Source organism: Ursus americanus, chromosome 36 (assembly GCF_024610735.1).
Source record: "Ursus americanus isolate L20-20 chromosome 36, mUrsAme1.1.p, whole genome shotgun sequence".
NCBI lineage: Eukaryota > Metazoa > Chordata > Mammalia > Carnivora > Ursidae > Ursus > Ursus americanus.
The window spans coordinates 17872462-17896677 of NC_142162.1; the positions used below are offsets into that span (position 1 = coordinate 17872462).

Consider the following 24216-nt stretch of genomic DNA (forward strand, 5'->3'; position numbering starts at 1 on the left):
TTTTCTCTGAGACAAATTGGCATATTATTCCGTCACTGCTTGTATGTAGGTTGCTGCTTTCCTTTGGTACTGGAAAATAAGTAATTTCTGTAATGATGTCAGATGCAAAAGATGATACTTAAGGTTCTTTATGGACTGTTTTGAAAAGAGTGAAGGGATCGTGTAATTCACTCTATTCATTAGGCTTTGAAAAAAGGAAAGAATTTAGTGAAATGGAAGAGAAGAATTTCAAACTTGACTGGTTTTTTTTAGACAGATACTGAATAATTACTTCTGATAACAGATGATCTGATAATACAAGGAAAGTTAAGTGTGATTTGCTTCTATTGTTTCCTTTATCTCTTGTCTTCTAAGGCACTAGAAATGCATTTATTTTAGGGCTTCTTTGTGGAAAGATTAAGCTTTGAACTTGTCCTATTGAATTTATATGCAAACTAATATAGTTGAATTTTGGCTAAAAATCTAGGGAATTAAAATTCTATCTTTTCTTTTTTTTTTTTTTCTTTTTTAAAAAATATACATATAAGACAGTCTAGAAGTCTCATTATGGAGTGATTTCTAGGGAATTTCTCAAAGGCACTTGTACCCTTTAAAATTCTTTGATGGCCCCAGTAGTTCTTTCTTTACATTTTGCTCTTTGGACCATTGATCTGAGTTAAAGCTTTTGAAATATTAAGATACCTCAAAGACATCTTTTTGTTCTGTTGTTAAATCAGAAAAATGTCCTTATTTAGTCTGTTACAGCAGTATGCCCAGGACTGTTAGGGTAGATTAACCCCGTTCTACTGCGGAGCCATACCTTAGTTTGCCAGAGATTGTTTTTCTTTAATGTGAATGAGAGTGACATCACCACTTTTCTTGTTTTGTGATGATAAAAATCAGTTATTGAGCTTTATTCTCTTGCATTAATAAAAACATTAAAAGTGCATTAATTTTTGTTTTACCAAGTGCCCCAGGAAACAAATTGCATCTGACTATGTCGGGTATATAACATCTGTGAATGGCTCTTGTGCCCCATTCAGGGCTCTCTTCACGCATCCCCCCCCCCAAGCTATTAAATAAAACAAAATTGGGATTTTAAAACTGAAGACAAAGGTGGGACATGTCCAGTGGAAAAATGAATGAGATTCTGCGGCTGTTTTTATCCAGTTAGGAATGAGTAGTTTATGCAGCATAAGTAAAAACAAGTGTTTACCTCCGAAGGCTTAAATCTGCATAGAGCTTAAGGGAGGATCGCATGAAATTCAAATCTACTGGCTCGTGCCCAGCATCAGCAGGTTTAGTTTCAGTCGTCAGGATATAAAGTAATGTCATAAAATTAAATCTTACCTGGCGGTGGTGTGTTTGAAGCCCAGTAATCTAATTGTGGCTGGAAATAGTAAGCTCTGGTCCCTGAGATGCCTTCTCTACTTTGCTTGCGTGTGTTCGTTCACCACTGTGTTTGATTTCTTGCAGCGTCTCTCTCTCTGTATTCCCGGTAATCCTGTGGCATTAGTTAAGACAGCACGCAGAAGATGAAGATTCCATTTGGATAGGATTAGAGAGCTAGAGGGTGAATTTTGCCTTCCTTTATCCGATAACAGCAGATCAAGACCCCAGACAACTTGAGTGTTCTGAACTTATTAAAAATTCATGGACTGTTTCAGCAATGAGGAATCCGGGCCCTTTGCATAGATGTTTTTACCTTCCGGAAAAGTTCTGCTGCCCATATTTCAGAATGACACATGCCCCAGAATCAAGTTGCTTTAAAAAATTATTTCGCCCCGAAGCCCAGATCTTCTCTTGCAGTCTCGTGCTTTCCTTGTGCCCCCCTTTACCAACTTTTCAGTCCTTTGGCTTCGTTTTTGTAGAGGACGAGGGGGTTTCTTCTTCTGTCTTCCTTGTGCCTCTGCAACACGTAGTTCTGGTACGCTGGGCTGTGAATAGGGAGAGAAGAATCCAGAGGAGGAACGCCTTTATCATCTCTCCGGACAGGGAGCATACTTGGCATGAATGAAGAGCTGATATGAGCTATTCAAACCAGACAGCAAACTGATGGGATGACGCTTTCCTACATAATAAACCCATTAATTACTCTCCTGATGGACAGCAGTTTGCCCTGAAAGGAAGAAAGGAAGGAGCAGATGATCATATTCCGTTTGATAGGTGCTCTCTGAGCAGCTTGTGATCGTGGAGTGAATCCAGGGAAAACTGCAGCTTGGGAATGTTATCAGGTAGAATGGGCAAGAGTTGTTTTGACAGTTAAGTGACGATTTTTGGGGAAGAAAGAGAGCTGAGCAAAGAGGAAGCCGGAATAAGGTTCCAAAATGCTCTTGAAATGTTCATTTTTCCCCCCCCGTTCGTCCTTTTGGCTGGAGAAAGCACTCTGTATTTTACCTTTGTATTATTTGCAGAAATTCTGCTGTGCTAGTCTCTCATAGTTTTCTCTAAAGAAGGAAAATAGTTTTTAAAAAACCTTTAAGATAGAAAAATATATTGTGAGTTTTTAAAAATTTGTAGCAGGAAAAAGGCTGCTTTTTGTGAAAGGCACACCTGTTTTTACATGTCTTTTGGGCACATGCATTTTGTTGCTTTGGAAGAGAACATTATGAGTCATTATTTAGTATAAAATTTTAGCAGGGTCTTTCTTTAAAAATATTAGATGGAATTTTGAGTAGCTGTATAAAAGATAAAAATGTCAATTTTATAATTTTCATACTTCATTTTTTAAGTAATGCAAGATTTTTTTCCTTTTCCTGTGTTTTCACAGAGTCCTTTTAGGGATATTTCTGGACAAGAAATGCTTTTTAAATGTTCTTAAAAATTATGAAAAACCTCGAACTTACACAAAACTATGAAAAAATAATGCATGAACTTCCATAAACCTGTTACCCAGATTCGATAATTACCAAGACTCTTGCCACATTTGCTTCATTTAACTTTCTTTTTTTCTTAGCTGAGGTATTTTAGAGCAAATCTCATTCCACCCCTGCTTATGTTAGCACGTATGGCACCTTCTCCCATGACCTCTGTGCCATTATCACACCTAACAATATTTATAATAAACAGTAGTTAATTTGGGCATTGTTAATAATCCTTTGGGGTCCTCTGGTATGCAGCCTGTTTCAGATTTCTCATGCCTCAGACACTGTCTCTCGACCTAGGTTTTTTTGAATTAGAATCTAGACAACGTCCATATATTACATTTAGTTATTAGGCATTAAGAATTTCAAATACTAACTTAGATGATCACATATGATGAAGTAAAATTTAGAGTAGTCTTCTTTTTGCTTTTTTTAAGATTTTATTTATTTATTTGACAGAGAGCCAGCCAGCGAGAGAAGGAACACAGCAGGGGAGTGGGAGAGGAAGAAGCAGGCTCCCAGCAGAGGAGCCCGATGTGGGACTCGATCCCGGAACGCCGGGATCACGCCCTGAGCCGAAGGCAGACGCTTAACGACTGTGCTACCCAGGCGCCCCTAGAGTAGTCTTCTATACACACTTATGTTCTCTTACGTAGATATTCATATTATATCTCTAGAATATTTTCTTGAACTTTTTCCCACTTAACATTATGCATGATAATGATAACCAAAAAGGAGTAAAAGTTTATGTGGTTATGATTGGCTAGGTTCATTGCTCTGTGCAAGTTTTTCATGACTTGTCCTGGGTTATATAGTTCAAAATTCTGTCCCCAAGCTATTGAGGCTACCTTTTGTGCTGGGCAAATTTAGTCAGATACATTCCAGGGTCTGTCCTACCTTATTGCTGAAAAAGACCATCTTGCTTATTTACCTTCTCAAACACAATAGAACATGGTTATAATAAAAACTCCAAGTTTCAAACCATTGATTACTACGCCATGCTTCAACATGTGAGTGTGACTTAGAATTCTGTGAAGACTGAAAGCTAGAGAAGTAAAAATCAAATGGGGCCGATGACTACGATATTATATAATTACATGTAATTATAGATATTATTTTATAATATTTCCATTGATATCCGGTTTTTCCTTTCCTATGAATTTTTATTTTCCCAAACCAGCTCCTTTCTGAAAAAGCAGAGTGTTTGGCTGTCTACTTGACTTTTCCAGGAATGTAGTATAAGGTCCTGAAATAACTGTGTGCTCCACTGTCCCCCACAGAAATGGATTCTCATTCAGATTCTCTGTTTCTCTCTGATCGCACCCCTTCTTTTTCTTGCTCCATCTTTTAAGTTGGCTTGATGAATGCGAGTGGGGAAGGTGGACTTTGAGGAGCCATTGAAAAGGTGTAGCTGGAATTATACCCGGGTTCAAAGGCACTGCTGAGGACCGTGCCCCCAGTTTTATGGAGGACTCTGGAATACTGCTCTCCACAGGTGTCTGTAGAAGGTACCCCCTGGCTCTGTCTCATGCTGTCACGGGTTTGTTTGGTAGCTTTGTGTAGCACTTTGTTCTCAAATTATCCCTTTGAAAGCCTGTCCTTTCTTAAATCTTGCCGAACACGGAGTATATGTGTTTTATGACCTATGTATGTGCTTTATTGAAAGTTTGGGAAAGAGTTAGTGACTATGACCATTACGTACAGATAAACTGAATGGAAAAAGCTTCTTTTTTCCTTTCTAAGTTATTGCTATAATTTTTCTGCTCGATCCTTTGTAATACGGGGTCAACTTTGGGGGGCATTCTGCAAATGTGCAGTTTCTGCTATAGAACGTCGTATGGTTGGTGACAGAGTGGCTGTAGTGGGAACTAGACCAATAGATTATGAGTGCATCTTGGGTATAAGCCCTGACTTTATTTCAAATCATTATCTCCCAGAACTAACTATAAACTGAATTAATAGAAAAACATTGACTCAAGCAGTGGCCCTGTAGAGTTCCAAACCAAAGAAATAGGTGCACTTCAGCCATTGTGTGAGTCATTTTCCCCCGAAAGCATGGAGTCGTCCCTGTGAATAATATTATTCAGAGATCTAATTGGTCAAGTAGCTGATTGGGCAGATGGCTTACCCCCCCCCCCATATGAGGGAAGGGAGTGAGTGTCTCAGCAAAATGGACTTTATATTCTTTCTGATGCATATAACAAAGCAGTTTTCTTTTGTTCAGATGTCTCAACTCTCCCATTTCTGTCCCATTTCTGCAACTGTCTTTATTCTCATATTTGATCTAAACTCTCATTTCTGTTATAAAGTTGACCAAACAACTTAGAAGTTTATAAGCTTCATAGATTTTTAAAGTACTTTATATATAATAAGATTAATGATTATTTTCCCCCTCAAAATTCATCCTTGCACGAACGTTTGGTCCACACCTAGAAGTATGCTCACAGGTGTTTTTGAAGGTTTGCAGAATTGTAACAGCTTTTATAAAGAAAAATAGAAAATAGTCCCCTCTTTATGTTCTCCAGTTCTTAAGTGAGTAGGATTTGTGGTTAAAGATTTCTTCTGTAGCAACTACTTATCTTTAGGGCAGTTTAAATATTCATAATCTCCCGACTGAGTGTGATTTATTTTCAGTTAATAAACCAAGAAAAAAAGTTGCACTTTAAGAGAGTATTGTAGAATCATGCAAGCTCTTTCTAAAATATATTTTCCTGTTGCCTTTGTTAAAGACGTCAGATCTCTGTTGGCTCACTCAGGTCAGTCTAGGTCATTTTCGCCCTTTCATTGTGACAGCTAACAAATACTTCCTGATCCCTTACTAGGTGCCCGACACTCCCAGGTTCTTGGAATGTACAGTGCAGCTACTGTCACAGCGTTGATGCAGGCTGTGACTTCTGTTTTACAAAGGAGGAACATGTGGAGAGCTTGAGTAACTTAAGTTGACTTAATTAGTAAAACATCGACCTGTGATATGAATTCCAGGGAAGGTGGTTCCAGAGCCCAGAATCCACAGAGATTCCTTACTGAGAGAAAAGATGATGGAGATTTTCCCCCTCAGTGTGAGACGCCCAGGAGAAGTTGGAGAGAGTGGTGGCTCCCTGGCATCACGGACATTCTACCAAAATGAGATCTACAGTTTCAGAGAAACCAGATGACGGGAGGGTGACCCTAAGAATTGACTGTCTTTGAGGAAAAGTTACTGGATGAAATGTAGAATGAATGCTTCCTTCTCTTCCATGCTACGGATTTATAAAGGGGTGATTTTTTTTTCTCTCCAAAATTGTTCATTTTATTGTCTTACAGTCTCTCAAATAGCAATATGGCTTAGAATACTAGTCATTTATATTTACCTAAAAAAATTAAAAACTTCGTGTGATGCTGAGGGGATACAAACCAGATTTATTGGTACCCTAGGATAAAATTGAGTATTAGGAAATCATCCAGATAAACCGATTCCATTTTTATCTTATTTGGACTTTTAAAAATGTCTCACTTTTAAACGTTTTTAGTTTATTACTCTATCATAGCACTCACTCCCTTGTCTCACTCACCTCAGGACTTAACCTGTGTCCTGGTGTTTGGCCCTTTTCACTCCGCCCTTCAGATTGTGACTTCTGCCGGTGAACTGTAGACAACCACTAGAGGTCTCCAGGCCTCACTTTAGAAAGCTCTGACTTTGTAGGTACACCCCAGTAAGTGGAATAAATATGTTCCTGGGGAGATGAGTTACTGACAGTTCCCCTTAAATATTTATGAAGTGCTTCTTATGTTCTGGGTCCTAAACTATGCTCTGCCCTGAGAGTAGATTAAAAAAAAAAAAAAAAAGGTAAGGTCTCTGCCCCTGAGAACCCTGCAGTCTAGGGGGGACACTGAAGTGTGACCACATGGCCACATCCCATACTTTTAGATCCCTCTTACCAGGGCCCTTCAGATTTCCAGGTCTGTCAGAGTGCTACTAATTCTCCTGAACTTCCCTGTTCTTCTTCATGTCCACGTGATCTCCTATTTTCTTGAGCTCTGATGCTGTGTCTTCATCAGGCTGGCAAGAAGCCATTCCGTGGGGCAGCAGGACTAGTTGGGTGGGCCCTGGTTTTTGTTTTCTGATGCCCTTCTCAGCCCCCCTAGGCATCTGATCTTTAGGGAACAACTTCATACAGGAGTCAGCTTCTCCCAAACCCAGGGAACAAAGCAAGCCCCATAACTTAGGGCCTTCCGTATCTATTTTCCTTTATACCAGAGAAATTTTTAGAAAGGATCTGTGTCCCATTTGCGTCCCTTGTGTGTTAGGGGAGTTGAAATAGAGAAGCGTCTCATGGTAACATGCTTCTAGACATACTGTGCACGATGCGTGGAAAGCTCCTAGCACAGTGCCTGGGACACTGAGAGCAAGTGCTCAATAAATGTCAACCATTGCCATTATTATTATGGAACTGAATTTAATTTTAGCACTGGAAGGGACTTCAGAGATAATGTAGTCTGACCACCCATTTTACACCATAAGTTTTAGTGCTGTTTTTCTTTTTCATACAAAACAGTGTAACTGTTTGGGCTGGTTCTCTTTAGTGCTCTCTGTTCCATATCAGGAAGACCCAAATTTTGATTTGGTCATTATCGGCTTCATGGTTACACTATTTCATAAGAATTTCTATGTGGGTGGCTTAAACTAAAGAGCAATTGTGAGTTTTAAAAGAAGTTAAGGGTGAAATTGGAGAAGCATTAAACAGAATAAAAGCCTGGCAATTTGTTAGCCTTTTATCTGTAAGGAAAGTTCCAGAGGGAGTTCTGAATATTATAGATTAGTGACCTTCCTGATGGCAGATCTGTTTTTAAGTGTGGAATACTTGGATACTTAGGTGAACAACTACTGAAGAAAAAGTAGCTTGGTTTTAGAAATAAATAACTATATGGATGACTAGAAACAAGTGGGAGTTACATTTTAGATTTAAAAGTATATTTTGACAAAGTTTATACCTTAAATTCTAGTTTAAAAGCCTTAATAGGTAAATATATAAATAATCTTGGGGACCTGTATGTGAGCAGGTCATTGGTTAGAGCCAGCAAGAAAATTATAGGAATCGACATTAGTTCTTAGAATGGAGGAACTTTGGGCATACTCCAGGAGTTGAGACAGTTTTCATTTAATGTTTTTGTAAATTACTGGAAAGACAGAGGTAAAAGAAGGGCCTTGGGTTTGGGTAGTAATATATGAAGCTTCTTGGGATAAATTCTAGGGCAGAGCTCTATGAGTAAGAAATGGTAGATGCATTCTAGTGTGGGCACGAGCGAGTGCAAATAATCTCGACCATAACACTGTGATGACATGCAGAAAGGTAAGGGAGAAGTTAAAGATTTTAAAAAGCAGGGGCGTGCCATGATTTGCTATGTTTTTTAAAAGATCTTTCTTGAGTCCTGTGTGCCATGTTAAGAAATTAAGAAATTCGTACAGCAGTAAGGAGATTATTGTAATGTTCTGGGCAAAATGTGATGGTTCTTACCTTAGCTCAGCCTGTACCGAAATACCATACACTGCATGGCTTAATCAATAGGCCTTTGTTCATCCTAGTCTTAGAGGCTGAGATCAGGGTGCCAGCATGACCAGGTTCCGGTGAGGACTCCTTTCCTGGCTTGTGGACAGCTGCCTTCTTGCTGTGTTCTCACATAGCAGAGAGAGGGTACGCACGCTCCACTGCTGTGACCTCCTCTGAACCTAATTACTGCCCCCCGCCCCAGGCCTTACCTCCTAGTGTCGTCACACTGGGGGTTAGAGACTCAACATAAGCATTTTGGCGGCACACGAACATTCAGTCCCTAACCTTAGACTCAGGTAGTAACAGGAGAAAAGGAGAGAAGTAGACGGATGAGAGGAATATTTTGGAGGTGTAAAACATAGAACTTGCCGATGAATTGGGTGTCTGGGTATGATGGAGAGTGACGGGTTGAAATGACTCAAAAGTCTGGTTTGAGCAGGAGGTTGAGTAGTCTGGTTGCGTAAGTGGATGGAGATGCTGTTTGCTGACACTCGGGAAACTGGTTGAGGAGCAGCTTTGGGAAGGGGAAGATCAAGAGAGAGGCTGTTGAATGGGATGAGGTGTGGGTCTGGTCATTCTTACCCTCTCAGAAACTTGAGGCATGTGAAGGAATACAGTCTTTATATGTGAGAATCCATATACTCTTAAGTGTTATCTTTGTGAAGACATCTTTTTCTGCATTTCACATGATGGTTTTTAACCTCACTTTATTTATTTTTTGTCTCTGCTATTTACATGCAACACAAGCTCAACTGACTGGGTGGCTCAGTTGGTTAGGCGTCTGCCTTCGACGCCGGTCATAATCCCAGGGTCCTGGGATCAAGTCCCACATCGGGCTCCTTGCTCAGCGGGGAGCCTGCTTCTCCCTCTCCCTCTGCCTACCGCTCCCCTGCTTGTGTTCTCTCTCTCGCTCTCTCTCTGACAAATAAATAAAAATCTTAAAAAAATAACTTCTCTCCTTGCAGGTGTTCCAGGGAGGTAGGAAAGAAGACTGATAAACTAATCTCCCTGTGTGTGGTGTGGTTGGAAAAAGCCGTTCTAGGAATAAATATCATGTACTCTTCCACCTCTTCCCCAAACCTGCTTGAGAATCATTTCCTTAAAACTTTCCGTGAATGGGGGCCTCCTGGGGGGCTCAGTCGGTTAAGCATCTGCCTTCGGCTCCGGTCACGGTCCTGGGGTCCTGGGATCGAGCCCTGAGTCGGGCTCCCTGCTCAGCGGGGACTCTGCTTCTCCCTCTGCTTCTGCTCTGCTCCTCCCTGCTCATTCTCTCTCTCTCTCAAATAAATGACTAAAATCTTTAAAAAAAACCCAACCATGAATAGGTTTTGACATGTTCAAATTTCTTTAAACCTTTAAAAAATGTATTGGCGACACTGGTTCATAGGCAGGAGGGGCTCTTAGGTGGTCCAGGCGCCTCATTCTCTAGGCGAGAATGCCGAGCATTGGAGAGGTGGGCATTTACCCAAGGAGGTGGATCCTGCGACTGGCTAATAGGAGGTATGTTGAACAGTAGAACCCATGGAATCTGAATCCTAGCCTATGGCTCTTTCCATGACACATGCCATTGAATTCTCAATTTCTCTCCTAGGGGAAATTCTTCTGAATAATTAGAAAAATGAAGTATGTTTTACAAGAAATACATTTGATAAGGTGAAAAATAATTATATTGTTCCTGCAGAGAGATTTCCTATTTATAATTTGATAGGGTTGACTCTTTAGTCCTCAGTTGAACAGTTTAACACCTACAATATCTGCATTGTTCTAGGCACTGGATGGATAAAGGTAACTAAGGATAAACTCTTTCCAAGCAGCTGACCTGGAGTGAGGGGGACAAGCATATAAATGAACAATGTTGCCTTTAGTGTGATAGGTATTAAAGCTGTTATAGAATTAGGGTAAAATGGGGCTTCCACGTGGGAGGAAATAGCTAATTTCACTGGAAGAGATCAGGGTGGCTTCCTTTGAGGAGGTATGTTAAGCTGAGTTTGGGGTGGACGTTGGCTCGATGCTCTTTGACCTCCCTCCTTCCCCGAGCCAATTTTACGAAGCTCTTTTTATTTTTCTCATTTATCCCAAAACATTAACAGGAGGCTTGTTATGTGCTAAGTGAAGAATATAATTTGTGAGATAATATGTGAAACATTAAAAAGATTTCTAATGGGAGTGGTAAGAAAATCTGCCACGCACACACAGACTCTCTCTCTTGTTAACCCAAGTATTCTAGTTGCCATAACAACCTGATTGTGGTCGTGCGTTTGCTCTATGGTGGAGGTTGTGTCAGCAGCTCCATCACGAGCTGCTGTTTTCAGGATTTGAAAATTCAGTGTCATACTCAGTGTCGTGACATATAAAATTCCATCTATTGATTGATTTTGTTTACGCTTATAATTGAAAACAAAAGTCACTCTCCTCTCTGGTCATGTTGAAAAAGTCCATGTATTTGTTCAGTGTCTGGGATTCTGCTTTTGTCTGTGAATATTTTATTGCTAAAGGAAGCCTCCATATCTGACCAAGTTCTCTCATTTTACAATTAGGAAATTGAGGCTCTGAAGGGTTAAATGACTTCCCTAAGGACACCTAATTCAACAGGAGTTTAGTAGTTGACACTCTGTCGCTCTGATGACGTCGGAGGTCAGCAGCGTCTTGTTCTGAGTGGTCTCCCTGAGCTTTGGTTAAATTTCACAACTCAGGCAAATCTGTGTCTCTGTATTCGATGTGTGTCCTGTCTTGTCTAGTAACGTCCTTTGTCACATGCTGAGTCGTAGAAACTGGTTTGTATGTCTGTCCGATCTCCACTAGACTGAGCTGCTCAGGGTCGGACACTGCCCTGTACTCCTTGTGATTACTCCAGCGTTTGCTGAGAAGGACCAGCTCCACCTCTTCTTCCTCCTTGCTCTGATGCCACCTTACCTGGCTTCTGATCTTCTTTTTTTGTCTACTGCTATTTCTTCCACCTAATGACCAGTTACTGACTGTTGTAGTCTGACCCTAGGACTCGATTTCACAGGAAATCCCAGGAGGAGGAGATGAGGAAAGAGGAAGTGGTGAGGGGGAGGAGGGAGAAACACAGGGAGACTCTGGGAGAGCCTGGTGCTTTGAGGGCTGTTGGCTTTGATTTAAATTCAGGGAGAGGTGGGAGAGAGGTTAGAGCCATCCAGGGGCCTGAAGATAGGCTTGTACTGGACTTCCTGCTAAGGAATTCGAACTTCATCTGGTAGGTAATAAGGACCTATTAAAAGGTCATAAGTGGGGAGTGAATGAAGAGATTACCTGAAAATGAGGAGACTTACGAATTGTGCATGAAAAAAAGGGAGGCCCGGGTAGATACACATTCTCCAAAGTAGGAAAACATAAGCACAGAGAAGGGAGCAACTATTTCTGCCTGGGTGTGACGACAGGGAACTTTTACAAAAGAGGTGACATTGCAGCTGGATTTTGGTGGGTAGTTAGGATTACACCAGGCAGGGAAGTGGGAGAGATGGCATCTGAGAGAAGAGAAGCCGCTTGAACAAAGGCTTGGAGGCAAGAGCACACTTGGCATGTTTGCAGCATCCTGACTGTGCCGATGTTGGGGCGATGTAAGGTCCAAGGGGCCGATGACTTGAGATCAGATTGGATGTGCCGGGTTGAGACCAGGTTGCCAGAGGTTTTCAGTGCCCTGCTGCGAGTGTTGACTTTATGCTTGAGCTAGATAGAAGGGAGCCGTGGGCTTTTAAAAAGCAGCAGGAAGACATCGAGCCGATAGAAATAGCTCTGGCAGTGTAGACACTGAATCGGACAAGGAGGGGATTGATTGCATGCAGCAAAGTGGGAGAAGGAGCGGAAGAGGGAGTGTTCGCGTTCAAGCTCCAGGTGGGTTACTTTGCCACTTACCAAGGTCGGGGAAACAGGAGGAGGAGGCCCATTTGGGTTAGGGATAATATTTATTTATTAATCTATTTTATTATTCTTATTTTGGGGGGAGTTAAAGGTAATATTGAGAGAATTATATCGGCATTTTAAAAATTGAGATATGATATACTTAGGAAATGCTCAGAACCTGAGCCGAAGTGTTGACGAGCTTTGACAATTGTACGTACCTGCGTAGTCACCGCCACCAACACCAGAATAGTGGTGCTCAACCTCCGAGCCTGCGCCAGGAGCACCCGACGGCTTGCTGAGCGTAGGCTGAGCCCACCCCCAGAGTTTCAGATCCAGTGGGTCTGAGGCGGGAACTTGCGAAGTTACATTTGAAACAATTTCCAGACGCTGCTGGTGCCGGGCCAGCACCTTGAAGATAGCAGCTATAAAACATTATTAACATGGCTCTGGAAAGGCCTTTTCTCCTCTTTTCCCCGGTGCCCAGGGAGGTTTGCTTTCTGTCACCATGATTAGTTTGCCTGTTCTTGAAAGGCCTACAAATAGGGTTATGCGGGTCTATCTCTTACGTCTGACTTCTTCCACACCATGTAATGATTTTGAGATTTACCCATGTTGTTGCATGTAGCTTATTCTTTTTTATTGTTGACTATAGTTTTTTTTTTTTTTAAAGATTTTATTTATTTATTTGACAGAGATAGAGACAGCCAGCGAGAGAGGGAACACAAGCAGGGGGAGTGGGAGAGGAAGAAGCAGGCTCATAGCGGAGGAGCCTGATGTGGGGCTCGATCCCAAAACGCCGGGATCACACCCTGAGCCGAAGGCAGACGCTTAACCGCTGTGCCACCCAGGCGCCCCTGACTATAGTTTTTTTTTTTAAATCCTATGAATATAGCACAATTTGTTCATCAGTTCTCCGGGCCACAGATACTAGTTTAGTTCTAATTTGGGGCTATTATGAATAAAACTTCTATGAACACTTATGGACAAGTCTTTTTATGGCCGTTTGTTTTCATTTCTCTTGGGTAGATACCTAGGAGTGGAAATGCTGGGGCATAGGGTAGATTTATGTTCCGTTTTCTAAGAAACTGCCAAATCATCTTCCATACTGGTTGTAATGTCACTAGTTGAATTGCGATTAGGCGTTCATCCACTCTAGTGAGGTTGGTTGCTATTGACTGGACTGAAGGACTTGTGTTGAAGAAGAAAGGGCTAGGGTGAGCAGGGAAGTTTGGCAAAATTACTCTTGGGACATAAACAGAGTTAATTCAACAGTGATGCAACTCTTCTCTAAACCCTCAGAGAACTTCAGTCTCTATGCTTGATCTTTAAAAATGGGGGTTAGTATTCATTCAAAGAACATTCATTAAACACTTATTGTTGGCTATTCAGATAAGGGTATATGGGTCCCAAATACCTGCCCCGAGGGGCTTACGGAGAGAGTAAATTTCGGTCCTTTCAGGAGGTGTAAAGCAATGCCTGAAGTCTCAACCACTGTAATTCTAGTTTACCCGAAAGTCATTATACCAGAAATCCTAAGCACCAGGGTATCATGACATAAGCAAAAGACCCCAAAGCATTCCAAATCATTGGGAAAAAGATGGATTTGCTCATCAGTGATCCTAGCACAAGTGGAGTCACTATCTGGGAAAGAAGTGGGATTCAAACCTCATACTGGGTAATAGGATAGAGTCCATGTGAATCAAAATTTTAGTGTAAAATTAAAAAAAAACCATAAAAGTATTAGAACAAATCATTCCAGATTGTTTTCTAACGTCAGAAGGGGAAGCTCTTTCTAAATATTTCACAAAACCCAGAAACCATAAAGACTGCTAAATTTGACTACACAAAAATTAAGACTACCTGGCAAACACCGTAACCAAAGACGAAAGACAAATAACTATGCACATGGGGTGGGGGTTGGTGGAGAGGATTGTAACTCCTATTACGGAGAACTGATTGGCAGTATAGATAATGAGTTTTAACAACCTCATTGAAAATGGGCCAAGGCTAGAAGCAGACTGTTCACAGAAAACGAAATGCAAATGGCTCCTAAACTTGGGAGAAGATGCTCAACCCACTCATGATCGGAAAATGCACATGAGACCGAAAGACGTTGTTTTCAGCTGTCGGACTGACAGATCAGAAAATTTGGTGAGATAACCGTGCTGGCAAACGGGAGACCGTGTGGCTTTGGGGAAGGGTGTTTGAGTCGAGGGAATAGCAGGAGCCGGGGAGGGAGCCTGAAAAGTAGGGTCAGCAAATTCGAAGAGGGGAGGGAAAAGTAGGGGCAAGCGAGCCTGGGGAGGAGAGCAAGGAGCGACAGCGGCAACCCGGTGTCAGGAAACTAGGCACATGGAAGCGGTAACTGGAAATGCTCATTCCCGTGGAGGCAGGAGCCCCCCAGGTATCTGTACCCCAGAGTGCCATTTATAATGGTTGATCAGGGTCACCACGGAAGGTTGCCTTGTGCCCAGCATGAAAAGAGCATTTTAAATTAAATGTAGCATACTCAATAAATGATAGTTTAAAGATAGGTTATTCTTAGTTATCTCAAATTTAATTTTTTATTTTTTTAAAAAGTTTTATTTATTTGAGAGAGAGCGTGTGTGCACGAATTGGGGGGAGGGGCAGAGGGAGAGGGAGAAGCAGACTGCTGCTGAGCAGGGAGCCCAACAGGGGGCTCCATCCCAAGACCCCAAGACCATGATCCGAGCAGAAGGCAGGAACTTAACCAACTGAGCCGCCTGGGCTCCCCTCCCATTTAATTTTTAGAGAGTACTCTGTATTTGAAGATGCCGAATAAATGAAATACATCTCTTACTATTTTAGCTGCTTTTTGCCATTCTTAGATTCTCTTACGGTGAGTTCTGTTACATCCTTGAATGTTTAGAACAGTGGTGGCTGGTGACCCCTCTGTCTTTCTTTGGTTGCCAAGGAATAACTGATAGTTACTGCCTGGGGGACAGATGACCTTCTAGTGCTTGATTTTGTAAAAGCAAGTGATATGTGTAATTGAATTGAATGGTGCTTTTATTTTTAATTTCCTTTCTCTTCCCTCCCCTCATATTTCTTATCCTTCTTTTATCACTCCCGCTTCATTGCTCCTTTGACTCTCAGAAAACTAGAATTCATGATGCTGGTTACGATGATGTTGCTATCACTTTTCATGACTTTAGCACCGGAGGCAGGAGGTGAGCTCAGGTAACTGTTTGAAATACCTTTTGGTCTGGGGTGTTATTCTCTGCAGCACTCCACGGTTTTAAGCATTGTACATTGTGGATTATGCCTTCAGATTTGATAAGTATTAGGGGCAAATAGGGCACCAAATATTTAATGAGATTCTTGTCTGCTTACATTCCTAACAAAGAATGTCATTATATGCTCAAACCAAAAAGTTACCTTCATTTACATTTTCCTTCTCACAATTTGATTCTTATCTAGAATTAAAAAAAAAAAACAAAACCCAACAAAACTAATCCTATGCCAAAGTATATTTCAATAGTCCCTCTCAGTCACTATAACAAAGTGAAAAGATAAACCAGCAGGGTACTTCTAATACTGATAAGCATAGATTCTACAGGATTTTGTGATAGGTGAGACTGAAGGTGCATTAAAAAAAAAAAAATAACTGGGGGGTGCCTGGGTGGCTCAGTCGTTAAGCGTCTGCCTTCGGCTCAGGTCGTGATCCCAGGGTCCTGTGATCGAGCCCCACATCGGGCTCCCTGCTCAGCGGGAAGCCTGCTTCTTCCTGTCCCACTCCCCCTGCTTGTGTTCCCTCTCTTGCTGTGTCTCTCTGTCAAATAAATAAAATTTTTTTAAAAATAAAATTACTGTAGGGGCTACCTGGGTGGCTCAGTTGGTTGAGCGTGGTTGAGCGTCTGCTCGGTTGTGGTCTTGGGGTCCTGGGATCAAGTCCTGCATCAGGCTCTCTGCTCAGCGGGGAGTCTGCTTCTCCTTCTGCCCCTACCCCCTGCTCGTGTGCTCTTTTGTTCTCAAATAAATCTTTTAAAAATACTGTGATAAATAAGTATCTTCTATGGTATCTGAAAATTAAGGGTATCATTTTGCATTGGATCCTTGGACGGGTAGTCCCTGTCCAGGTGAAAGCCTAATGACGGAGAAATGTCCTTCATCTTCAGAGTTGAGTGTGTGAGACTAAAAGTAGATGGAGAAGTCTTGTTTACTGATAACTGGGAATTGTGTGTGTCCTTGAAGTGTTTTTTTTTTTTTCTTCAAGATTTATTTATTTATTTATTTGACAGAGAGAGAGAGACAGCCAGCGAGAGAGGGAACACAAGCAGGGGGAGTGGGAGAGGAAGAAGCAGGCTCCCAGCGGAGGAGCCTGATGTGGGGCTCGATCCCGGAACGCCGGGATCACGCCCTGAGCTGAAGGCAGACGCTTAATGACTGCGCCACCCAGGCGCCCCTTGAAGTGTTTTGTTTTGCTTTGTTTCCTTTTTTAGCTCCATGTGGGCAAGGGTCGGGTCACACTTGATGTTCTTGCGTGCATGCGTGTGCGTGCGTGTGCGTGCATGCGTGTGTATGTGTGTGCATGCGTGTGCGTGCGTGCGTGTGCGTGCGTGTGTAGCTTTCTTCCTAAAGCGCCATCCTAGGCACTCAGGTGGAGTTATTGGTTGATTGACAGATTTTTGTCTATGCTTGTTTTCCTGGATGGGACAGTGTCATCTCCACATCTAGTTCAACCATCTCAGAAAATTAGGTAAGGTTGAATTATTCTACAAAAACCTAATGCATGTTTAATCTCGATTTTTCCATTTGTGCTGTTTTGGAGCCATTTTTCCTTAAAAAAGAGTTAACCCTATTTCATCATTTATATAATTTCGTATCTCTTCAGAGATTCATTGTAATTTTTTGCTGTTGAATGCATTGATGTCTGACTCAGAGAACGCTGAAATTGCAGTGAATGAGCCTTAATTTCTAATTTCTCTCTAACCAGCAAGTACTGCAGGGGCTGCCAATTTCAGATAAAGCATCTATAAAGAGGGGACGTGGGCTACATTTAGGAGTCCTCCTCTAATAGGTCAGGAAACAGGTTGCAAGGTGTATTGTGTTTTCTTGATGCCTCACCTTTTTCCAGCTCCCTGGACTCCCAGAAACCTAGAGTGAACCTTTTTTTTTTTCCCCAGATTTTATTTAATCACTTATTTATTTGAGAGAGAGAGAAAGCGTGCATGCAAGCCAGCAAGCCAGTGCAAGCCTGAGTGAGGGGAGGGGCAAGAGGGAGGGAGACAATCCCAAGCTCACTGCTCCCTGAGCGCAGAGCCCGATGACCTGAGCCAAAACCCAGAGTCGGAGGCTTAACCGACTGAGCCACCCAGGCACCTGGACTTTTTGTTTTTTAGATGTGAAAAACAACTGATTTACTTTTCTCAATGAAGATGATATTAATCTTTCTGCCCCCCTTGTTCATGAGCTGCTGTTATCTCTGTAGCCACCTTGATACACTCTTAGTTCAAAAGCTGGGCGAGATGGAGAGAATTCGGTTCCAACATCCATCTTTTGTTCCTACAGACACATAAACCCTGGGTGAGCTAGAGACCTTGCCGTTGAAATTGAATGGGGTGTTTGAGCTCCAGAGCTGTGATTACTTGAAGAAGAACAGTGAACCGTGTGTGGCAGGTATTTAGGAAATTACCGTTTGGCATCGGTTTTATCCAGCTTTATAGATAGAGAGTGATTTCGCTGAAGGATAGAAGCATCCTTCTCAGTGAAGATACATTTTTTTAAGATGCCTATTTTTTTTTTTTTTTTTTTTTTTACTTTGAAGTCTAACTATCAGACTATCCTCCTGGGCTATCATGATCTTTCCTAAATATTTTCTTCTTGTAATGATCTTATATTCATTAAATGTGTGATACTTTGCTAATAGACATGGTCCTAGGACTCAGGAAGTAACCCTCATCTTCATTTTTTTCCCACCTTATTTGCTTGCTTGTCTTTTTCTGGGGTGACCCTACCTGGGTGGGTAGGTAGGTAGGTACCTTTTCCCTCTTATCTGGGAGTAGCCAAATAATAAAATTTCTTTATTCCCATTATGGAGGCTAGAGATGCTTGTCACATAGCATGAAACGGATTTAGCTTTTGAGGTCACCCTGGCTCCTGTAGCTAAAGGAGCACCTTGTAATTTTTGTTATAGCTTTTGAGACTGGATGAACTGGTTGCTGTAAGGATAACTATAACAAACTATAAGAACTGTAATTTTTATTATTTGGTTAAATATGTAAACTAAATTTCATTTGTAAGAAATATACACAGGGCTATTTTAATATTACATGTGTATATATTTATGAGATAGTTTATAATACCTTCTGGTTACTGATTTATTCTTCCTTCTAGAAGCAGCTGTCAGGTGACACTGTGTGTTGGGGCACTGTGCTAAGAGCAACGGGGTACAAGGGGGAACAAGGCTTGGTTTCTGCCTTTGAGGAGATTTCAGGTTAGTGGAGAGGATGGATGTGCACTTACATGTCCAGCACCTGATAGAGGTACCTAGAAGGTGGAGAAGTAGTGAGTATTCTGCTCGGGGAAACCTGTCCGTAGAGGTGTTCCTAGGAGTGCCAGTATTTAAGTGATGTGCATAGGGGTTGTTGGGGGGAGGGAAGGGTGAGCCCAGGAAGGAGTTTGTGGTGGAAAGGGAAAAGGCAAAGGTTTAAAGGAGGACCGGATCAATGAGTCGGCAGAAGGTTGTGAGGCGCTGGTGGTTTTGGTGTAGGAGTCACTGTGGTGACGGCCGCTCCCAGTGGAGCGAAGAGCTCAGAGGCCACAGTGTGGGGGGTTTGAAGAATGAGCAAGAGGAAAATGGAGGGAGTGTAGGGCAGCTTGTTTTAAGAAGTTTGTTGAAGAGGGGCACCTTGGTGGGGCTCCTTAGGTTGAGCGTCTGACTCTTGGTTTCGGCTCAGGAAGTGAACGTGGGGTTGTGGGATCGAGCCCCTGTTGGTCTCCGGGCTCAGCACACCCTCTCCCTCGGCTCCTCCCCCTCAAATAAATAAAATCTTAAAAAAAAAAAAAAGTTTGTTGGAGAAGAGGCAGTTTGAGGGAGGGGCAAGTCCATGCAAAGGGTATGTGTGGATTGTAGAATGTAACTTCTTAAGGGGCGCCTGGGTGGCTCAGTCAGTTGTGTCTGCCTTGGGATCGAGCCCTGCGACGGGCTCCCTGCTCACCGGGGAGTCTGCTTCTCCCTCTCCCTTCTGCCCCCCGCTCATGCGCGCTCTCTCTTTCTCTACCTCAAATAAGTTTTATTTTTTTAAAAAAGATTTTATTTATTAAAGTGGAGGAGACTTGAGCTTGGTGGGTTGAGAAGAAATTATAAAAGACAAGATTGAAATGAAAGAGAAAAGGGGTAATAGTCTGTAGGTCTGAGTGTGAGAGGAAGTAGGAGAGGAGGTAGAATAGAAATAATGCCGTAGGTCATTTTGTTTAGTCTGTATCTCCATTCTTTGTTTTTCTGGAAACCTAGAGAACAATGTTACGCTCACCACAAACTGCAGACTCCGTCTATTCCACCAGATTAGGAAGACAGTTTGTTTCCTAGGTATGTGGAGCCATTTGGGCAAAATGGCTCCTGCCTTCAAGGAGACAGGTGTGCTAGAATGGAAGAGGGTGGGCTCATGAATAGCGAGATGAGGGACCCTTCAAGGAGGAAAAGAGGAAGTAATGAAGGGATTTGAAGGCTTGCTTAGTCTTTATTTAATTTCTGGTTCACAGAATAATGGCTGCAAAGTATTAGATTGACATGGTCAAAGTATTAATTGTTAAATTGTTTTTGGAATGCTGTGAAGCAAGAGGAACCTGGGAGACTCAATGGTATTTGTCTCCCTTCAGCCTGGAGGCCTTCAGGAAGGTTTGGGGCTGAAGACAGGAATGCCACATGGGACTTCTCCAGATCTGGCCTTGGCCAAAGTCTCCTGCCTCCTCTGTCCCAAGTTCACCCTGCTTTTAATGATAGCAAACTACTTATAGTTTTCAGAACATACCATGCTCTCTACCCTTTCACCCATTGTTTTATCTGATTATTCCCCTAATCAACTTTTACCTTTTCCTTAAAAACTCACTAATCCTCATTTCCTTTCCAGAACTTTCCCAGATGCCCCAGTGTGGTTGGTCCTTCCTTTGTGGTGTCTCTCTACCTTTGGCCCATGTTCTCACAATGGTTGTCATGGCTGCTTTGGGTGTCTGTCTCCCTTACAACTTTTGAGCTCCTTGAGGGCAGAAGCAGAGCCTTTCATCTTTGAGGGCCAGCACCTCACAGGACATCAGAAATGTTTGTTGAAATGAATTGGGTTGAACTGTCACATTTAAACAATCTTTAAAAACTGCACATTTTAGATGCATTCTTGGGGTCTCAAACTCCTACCATTGTATCCATGAGTATTTTTTCCCTTACATTTTAAATATCTTTAGGTATTTATTAAGAGTTGGGAAGGTGTTACTTTAAAGTATTGTTACTTTCTTTATAATAATTTACAAAATAAATTATTAGTGTAGTGCTTGAGTCTTTGTATCAGTTTGCATGTTATCAGTTGTCTTAGTTGTTGTGCAATTAAGGGACATTATCTGATATTCTCATAAGCGTCCTGGGTATGTTCAGAAATAGCTTTTGGTCTCCTATTAATATCTAATTGTGTATATACTTGAGTATGTTTACACATAAAGTTGCAAAAGATTTTTTTGTCATTCTTGAAAATGAAAAACCTTTTAAAATGGGTGGAACTGTTCATGGATTTTCTACCTAGTAGAAACTTATTATTGCAATATTTGCCATCCATCACAGAACTAACATAGCTATCATTTTTGTTCCGAATGATTATTTCCAGGGGAGTCTAAGTGATTATACTTAATGGTTAAATTACTTACTTAATTTCACAGTCCCCAAATGCATCTACAGAATCCAGATATTTCTGTTTTCCTTGTCTTTTTCTCTCAACCTTTCCTGATGGTTTTTTACTTTTCCTGCCCCTTAGTTGGGGTATACCTCCCAGTTTTCAAGAAATTAAAGACTTGGAGCACGCCAGCTGCTAGGCCTTCCCCTGCCTCATACTGGGAGCATTTATTGTTTGCTTTTTGCCTGTGCCAGTCTCCGGCTGACGCATATGCGTCTGACTGCCTGTAGTTTTGGTCTGTGGCTTCTTGGTGTTAGATGGAAAAAGAGGCTGGAGGGGTTGGGAGTCTGGATCGTGAGTCTGTCACCTTTTACTTAATCTTCCTGTTTTCAGTGGAGCCCCTCCACTTCGTTTCCCAGCTATGTTTCACATCTCTGAGTCCAGAATTCTTCCAATTCCATGGCTCTAACCTCATCTGCTCATTAGCACCACCTTTGGAGATTTCAAATCTACTCACAACCAGCCACACCTATACCAATGAAAATTCAGATCAGAAACTCCGGGGGTGGGGGTACTCCTAGAAGTTTTTTTTCAAAGTTCTCCAGGTAATTACAATGTGCGGCCAGTAGGTAGGGGAATTGTTGCTTTGACGGTTCCTTCTGTTAATCTGGCTCCTCATTACATCTTGGACCGCCCACCCCTTCACCTGCCTCACCACGACAGCTGCTGTGCTGTTCACGCTGGGAGTTTGCTTGGACCTCAAGGCCTGTGCACCCACCTCTATCAGTCTGGGATGTTCTTTCCCTGGATGTCTGCATGGCTCACTTCTTTCCTTCTTCCCTCCCTCCCTCCCACCCTTTCTTCCTTCCTCTCTTCCCTCCTTCTCTCAGTTTTCTGCTCTGTAGGAAGACCCACACTGCATTCCTGTCCTCTGCCCGTGCTCCATACCAGTCGTCACATCTGATCCGTCACCGACACAGTTGCTCACCACCCCCTTTAGAATGCCTCCACGGGGGCAGGCCTTAGCTTGCTTCCTCAGATTTTTGGGACTCTAGGACTGAGCCTGGGACAGAAGAGCTGCTTGCTACCAGTTGAATTAATTTCTCTGGAGAAGTTTTTTTGCTGGTGTTGGGGGGGGTCCATTATGTGAGAGTGTCTGGGGAGTCTGAGATTTGTTCACCTTTTCATTTTGCAGCCCTCCCTGCACCCCGTCTTCAGAGACACCCGTGCCTCATTCCTGTGCCTTTCTTCTGGGCTGCCCTTCGAGGTTCATATTGCTAGGGCTGCCGGGTCAGTCACCCCCCCGCCCCCGCCCCGATTTGACTGCTGTCATCTCTTCTCTTTGTGTGTATGGATTTATGCTTAAAAAAATGTCTTTAACAGTTATTTTAGTGAGAGTTCAGGAGGGAGCAGAGGTAATGTTTGCTTTCAACCCACTCTGTTTAACCAGAGAGTGGGCCCTTCATTAATTCCTACAAATTCACTTACAGGTTAATTTCTTCCACAAATTTATTGAGTATCACCTCTGTGCCAGGCATATATGAATAAAATACGCAGTTCCTGCTCTCACTGAGGTTGTGTCCTAGGGTTAGGAAGTGGTGAGTTTGGATGAAAAGGGTGAGGAGTTCTTTTTACTGTTCTTGTAACATTTCTATAAGTTTGAAGTTATTTAAACATAAAGATTTTTGAAAAATGTGCCCTGCAGGCACTGAATTGTAAAGAGCCTCCCATGCCATGCCCGAGATCCTGAAGGCTTGGGGAACCATGGAAGGTTTTGAGTGGGGGAGTGCCACGGTAAATTTTGGAATTGAGAAAGATTAACTCTGAGTGCCAACTAGGATGGATGGGTGTGAGGTGTGCAAGACTGGAGGAAGGGAGAGCGGGCAGGAGGCTTTGCAGTAATCCAGAAATGATGAAGGCCTAAGAGGAGACACAGGATGGAGAAAAGCAGCATTTCCCATAATTCCCACTTTACCAGTTTCCCTGGGAGGTAAAGCTGTTTCTGTGGTAACGTAACCACCAATATGCCATTATTAAGAGAAGTAAGCTTGTTCTCATAGACTAAGTGTCTCTTGCGGTTGTACCCAGGGCGAAGTACTAGGATTTATGACAGAACTGACGCTGCAGTAAACAAAAAGACCTACCAGAGAGTGACACGAGTTACTACTGTTGAGGGGCGACTCCGTGTGCTCTGAGACACCGCCCAGAAGGGAACTCAGCTGGTCTGGTGGATAAAATGTTAGAATTCGTACTAGTAAATGTCTTTATAGTTACCTCAGCCATGACTTTGCTATCTTATTGGGTTGCATATTTTTTCCGCTGGACAGCTGTGGCTCACTCTTGTTGCTATGGAGAATCCATTCCTGCTATGCCAATAAGCTCCTTAATCATCATCTATACGTTTGCTTTAGCGGAAGGGTATTTCTACCATTTTTACTTCACGTTGTTTCTCTTTTAACTAAAGGACCTTTGATTAGTTGAATGTTTTTAAATTTACATTGACTTCTGTGCCTCGTGTGCGCATTTTCTGCGCTTACTCTTACGGGAACTGTATCCAGAGAAACTGCAGTCTAGAGGAATGCCCCCTTTCTCCCTACAAGTTAGCAGGTAGTTGAGGAGAACTGCAGAAGTGGTGAATTCCCTGCATAGATAATAGGGGCCTGGCGCTGAGCTCAGTGCAGGCCTTTTCTCCGACCTGCTCAGGGGCAGGATCATGACTTGATTAATTGTGATGTTCCCTTGCAGTCACCACAGCTTAGTTGCTTGATGACTGTTGAACTGAGCGGAGGGTGTGAGAGAAGTAGGAGGTTTTGTTCTGTAGCTGCCTTCAGCGCTGCCCGGGACTTTGAGGCATTCAGTACATGCCTGTGTGTGTTGAGTAAATACGGTAACACCAGTTTTTACTTGCAGATTTGGGACAAATCAAGTGATTAAAAACATTTTAAAAAAATTGTGTTGAAAACACATACAAGTTACCATCTTAGGGGTACTGGGGTGGCTCAGATGGTTGGACATCTGCTTTGGCTCAGGTCTTGATCCCCGGATCCTGGGATCGAGCCCCACGTCGGGCTCCCTGCTCAGTGCGGGGTCTGCTTCTTCCTCTCCTTCTGCCCGCTGCTCCCCCTGCTTGTACTCTCTGTC

At 42.5% G+C, this 24216-nt stretch overlaps 2 protein-coding genes across 2 annotated transcripts in view; one reads left to right on the plus strand and one right to left on the minus strand.

Annotated features, from left to right (window-relative positions):
* Window positions 1–2040, minus strand: part of CHRM5 (cholinergic receptor muscarinic 5) — an 80200-nt gene extending 78160 nt beyond the window's left edge. The window contains exon 1 of the mRNA XM_087859262.1: window positions 1330–2040. The gene's annotated coding sequence lies outside the window, so the exon portion shown is untranslated. The remainder of the gene's footprint in view (window positions 1–1329) is intronic.
* AVEN (apoptosis and caspase activation inhibitor) overlaps window positions 1–24216 on the plus strand; it is a 168801-nt gene that overhangs the window by 64424 nt on the left and 80161 nt on the right. The gene's annotated exons all lie outside the window — the stretch shown is intronic.